Here is a 5,833-nt window from a genome sequence, read left to right on the forward strand (position 1 = left end):
TTTTGTGAGTTCTTTTACTATTTTACCTTCATCTCTTAAGATGCTTCAAATATAATCATTTGTTTACTTCAAAACGATCTGGAGATTGGAGTCCTGGAATTCAAGGTAAATCATCACTACACGTAGGGTTTCAATAAACATAGTCTTTAGGTATTTCTCCAATATTCCGTAGTTTCTATAGAAGCGATATCATCGAAGAAAACAGGAGGATCCCACGTGGACGAGTTCTAGCCATTACGTGATGTCCTCAATAAATGGGATACCCATCGTCATCGACATCATAACTTGCTTTTACATATTACGATGTTCCTTGTGATGATGGGGCTAAGACAATTTTCTAAACTCGTGAAGTTTCTTTTGTGGTCATATAGTTTATATGAACAGACTATAGAATGATACAGACTACAACGGTGTTATGTAATATGTATATTACGTCATTGATTGTGTGGGGGCATTCGAATAAAGTGATGGCATTGTTACCTTTGTTGGACACGTGATAGATGCCTCAGGGATCAGGCCCGACCCTATGAAGGTGGAGGCCATTGTCAACTTTCAGGCTTCAACCAACGTTCCAGAAGCACGACGGTTCATGGGCATGGGGAACCAACACGAAAGATTCAATCTCGCAGAACATAGTAAACCTATCCGAGACCTACTCCAGAAGGAGAGCTCGTGGATATGGGAGGCTACATAGATACAGGCGTTTGATCGTATCAAGAAGGAACTCAGTTCAACACCACTGTTAGCCCTACATGAATCAAAGGCTAGGACCAAAATATCATCTGACGCGTCGTCATTTGGATTGGGTGCTGTCCTTCTTCAATGTCCTAAAGGCAGTGAGGAGTCTGAGGACGTTTGGAAACCTGTTGCATACATCTAGAGCTATGAGTAGTACAGAACACAGGAAAGCCCAGGTTGAAAGATAGACATTGGCCGTAACATGGGCCTGTGAGAAATTTGCAGACTTTACTTTGTGACTGGAATGACATTCCTTATAGAAACCGACCACAAACCTCTTGTATCTCTTCTTGGAACAAAGGCAATGTCAGACTTGCCACTGAGGATACAGCGCATTAGAATGAGGCTAGCGCGATACCATTATGAAGTAAAACATGTTCCTGGGAATTTTTTATACACAGCAGATACACTTTCTAGAGCTCCTTTACAAAATATGACGCCAGAGGAAGAGGATTTTGAGTCCGATGTTGAGGCTTTTGTCGAAAGTGTAGTAATGTAAATACCAGCAAGTGAAACGCGACTTGAAGAGCTACGTAAAGCATTTCATGAGGTCAGTGTCTTAAGCGTGATCGCAAAATATTGCCAAGGAGGCTGGTCTGGGTTTGAAAAACACTCTATAAATGTGGTGACACGTCCATATTGGCAGATTAGGGAGGAGATAATTCTATGTCAAGGATTACTCATGCGTGGGAACCGTCTGATCATCCCTACCTATCTGAGAGCGGAAATACTTATCTGAGAGCGGAGGATACACGAGGGCCATCAGGGCATCGTGAAATGTACACGCGCACGAAATGCTGTGTGGCGGCCAAGGATTAATCGCGAAATAGAGGACATCGTGAGAAACTGTACAGTATGTGTCAAACAGAAAGCTGACCATGCTGAACCCTTGAGACCAACTCGATTCCCAGAAAAACCTTGGCAGAAGGTTGGCAGCAGTCTATTCCAAATTAAGAACGCGATCTACTTACTCGTTGTTGACTATTTTTCAAGGTATATTGAAATTGCCTTATTGAAATCAACATCATCCAAGGCGGTCATAAACCATATGCAGTCGATATTTGCAAGGCATGGGATACCTGAGACTGTCGTGTCGGACAATGGTCCGCAATACGCGAGTGAAGCGTTTGTGAAATTCGCGAAGGGATATGGATTCTGCCATGAGACTAGTAGTCCATATTACCCTTAGGGCAACGCAGAGGCGGAACGCGCAGTACAGACTATCAAACGTGCGATAAGGAACGCGAGTGATCTATATCAGGCTCTACTAGCCTATCGCGCGACACTATTGATGTGCGGATATAGTCCAGCAGAATTCTTGATGGAGAGGAGGTTGCGTACAAACCTACCTGAAAACCCACAGAACTTTACTCCCAAGTGGCCAGAGTTGGCTCAAGTACGCAAAAGGGAGACACGCGAGAGAGAGAAGCAGAAAGAGAACTTTGACTGTTCCCATCAGGCCAGATCTCTGCCGAAACTGTAACCAGGGCAGGCTGTATGGTTTGGAGGGCCTGGTGGAGGTTTCGGAACTGTGACGTCATCAGCCGGAAATGATAGATCATACATCATAGAGACACATACTGTACAGGTCCGGAGGTATCGACGCCATCTGGTGTCCGCCCCTTTGCTGACACCAGAGAACCCTCAAGTTGAGGATCATTATGATCATGAAAAAACTGTGAACAGTTCTAGTGTCGGAGAATCTCCAAAGACTGCAACACCGAAGATTACCGTTACATTGTCCAAACAAATGATTAGAGTACTCATACTTATAGTTCTACACCAGGTAGAATAGTCGAGTCGAGTATCCAAACCTGTTTATTGTATACAGAATGTATGGTTAGTATATTACAATACAAGGTTTATTTTGGTGCGAGATGACAAGGCTTTGCATAATTATATCGATGTTTTATATCGATCACTAAGATTAACCTTGTATTTTAAAATGCTAACCGTGTATCCATTATATCCTGTATAAAGTTACAGGAAGACGGGTTTGGGTTCATTATTTCAACATCTTATTAACAGCCTGGGTCATGTGAGGACATGCCAGGTTTGTTGATGGATGGAAGACTGAGTACTCGGAGAAAACCATCAACCATCACTCACGTCAGGAAGGCAGTCAATACAAATGCAAACTGCTGTGACAGTTCACTTTGTTTCACTGGGAAAACACACCACTTCGTCTAGGAAAATATTAACTGTACCTGAATGAAAAGGTCTAGCTACTTACTGCCGCGGGAACTATAAAAGCGCAATTCTCTTTTCAATTCATTGTGTATTATCTGTCAAATATTCATTGATTTAAACATACATTACGAAACATAAGTTCATGAAAAAGAACTATTTTCAATACCTTTATCATGAGCCAGAAAAAGGCAATACGGCAGTTCGGCACTAAACTTTTTCAACTGCCCCATCAAATATCGCACTACCCACAACGCACATGACAGTGCACATGGTCTTATATTATGTAATTTTTCGTTGATTATTTGATCCAGATATATCTGTCTTCGACAATTATATTAAGAACTATATGATTATACGGATGGAACGTGTGTACAAGATAAAAACGACCCATTTCAACCGCTATTTTAGGTTGTAAAATGTGACATTGGTCACCTCAGCCCAAGCACAGGGACACGCAAATTATTCATCACGTAAAATAATTGATATGTACGTCACGTCCACATTACTGAAAAATGCGAAAAAATAAATTATATATTATGTAAATATCGGTTAGCTTGTAATAATAATAATAAGAAGAAGAAGAAGAAGTAGAAGTAGAAACAGAACAAAAATATAAGGATATCATTCCTGAATAGAAATCCCTAATAATAAGAAAAAAACAGAACAAAAACAATAGGGATTTCCATCCTGAATGAATGGAAATCCTAATAATAAGAAAAAAAGGAAAAAAACAACAACATTAGAACCATCCATCCTGAACGGAAATCACTATTTTTTGAGGTGTATAGACGAGAGTACGTCAGCAGAAGTTGTAAAGCTAATTGTCCTGTTCGGGTTTTTGATAGGAGATTAAGGTGTAGTTATTTGACGCAAATGAATAATATACAAATGTACTTGGTATCATGTCTCTACTTGATATACGTGTGTCTGTAATGTCAGTATACTACAATATGAATATGCTTATTGTAGCATTTATCACTTTTCGCACCCCTACATATATAACTACGGTATTTGATCATTTTTTTTATCTGTTATACTGTCAATAAAGGAATTGACTGGTCGTCAAGCAATACATAAATGTATGTCGCCCCGCCTCGTGATCGAGCACGCGTGTGTTTCCATTCAAATGCCGTAGCTCAAGCATTATAAGGACCTAAGAATATCCCACGATACGGACAAAGTGAAATCAATCCTACACCAATGCGATGTATAGCGAAAGTATAGAGGAGCTTGTTGCGAAGGCAATAAGATTGGGGAAATACGTGAAGGATACCTCACAGGAAACTGAGCATTAGGCAAAACCCAGACCCCTGCTGGTATCACTGAAAAGCGTAGAACAGAAAAACTCTCTGTTCAAAAATATCAAAAATCTAGGAGAAGATGGTTACGAGAACATACAGATTAGTAATGATCCCACAAAGGCTGAAAGAGAGCAAGAAAATAAACTATGGAAAGAGGCTATACAGAAAAGAAACTCGCTCCCATCGGGGGAATTTACCTTCAAAGTTCGGGGCCCACCATGGGCCAGAAAAGTAATGAAAATCAAAGTAAGGCAAGACTAAATTGCAAGAGGAAATTGGATAGTAAACAAAACACTCCCACATTCTCCAAACTTACATGCTTATATACTAATGCAGATCAGCTGAAAAATAAACTTTCTGAATTAGCTCTGAGAATAAACAGCGATAATCCCGACATAATTGGAATTACAGAGGTTAAACAAAAAACTAGATCACTAAATATGAAGCCACATGAATTTTCCATTGAGGGCAACACCAACTACAACATGTTTGATAAAAACGTTGACAATAACGTAGGAAGGGGCATGATTCTCTACATACACAAAATGCTTTCGGCACGATTTCCAGGAGAACATATTTGTAGAAATTCCTCTAAACAAAAACGAAAAGATATTAATCGGATTGATATACAGGTCGGAGAGTGGAACGGATGAAAACAACGAAAATTTAACAAAACTGATCAACGAAGTATCAAATAAAAACTACACACACCTAGTAATGATGGGTGACTTCAACTACCCTAAAATAAACTGGGAAACGTGAAACACTATGAGTGACAGTACAGAATCTCAGGAGTTTAGATTTCTTAATTGTTTACAGCACAACTTCTTATGGCAAAAAATTACTAGACCTACAAGATGGAGAGGGCATGATAAACCTCATGTACAAGACCTTCTTATAACTAACAAGGAAAGCACAATACCATCAATAGAATACCAGAGTCATCTGGGGAAGAGTGATCATAGCGTAATTCTTACCAGCATCGAATGTAATACAACGGTTACTTGTAGAAATATAAGCAAAAAGCAGTACTCGAAGGCAAACTACGAGGAAATTAACAAACAAATAAGAGACACAAACTGGAACGAGGCAATGGAGGAGCAAAACGAAATCAACGAAAATTGGCAAAATTTCAAGAATATCATTCAGATTATCATTGAAAAACATGTACCAACAAGAACTTTTAAAACTAGCAAGAACAAAAAACACCAGTTTCAAGTAAATGAAAGTACTATAAAAAAATAAAACTTAAACATCAACTCTCAAGAAAAGTGGTAGAAACATCTGACCCTGAAGTAAAGAAACAATATAACAAAATAAGAAATCAAGTTAAGTCGGAGACAAGGAAGCTACGAAAGGAAATCGAACATTTATTGGCAGCAAGTTCTAAACATAACCCTAAACTACATGTAATATGGAAATATATAAACTCGAAATCAAAATCAAAGCAGGAAATGATAGAGTTATATGAAAATACTGAAGATAACAAATCTAGAAAGGTTACATCGGATAAGGAAAAAGCAGGCATACTAGCAGAATTCTTCCAAAGTGTATTCGTTCAAGAAGAAAATGGAGACATACCAAAATGAGCACCTAAAAGAATC

The sequence above is a fragment of the Argopecten irradians genome, chromosome 13 (genome assembly GCF_041381155.1).
Source record: "Argopecten irradians isolate NY chromosome 13, Ai_NY, whole genome shotgun sequence".
Classification (NCBI taxonomy): domain Eukaryota; kingdom Metazoa; phylum Mollusca; class Bivalvia; order Pectinida; family Pectinidae; genus Argopecten; species Argopecten irradians.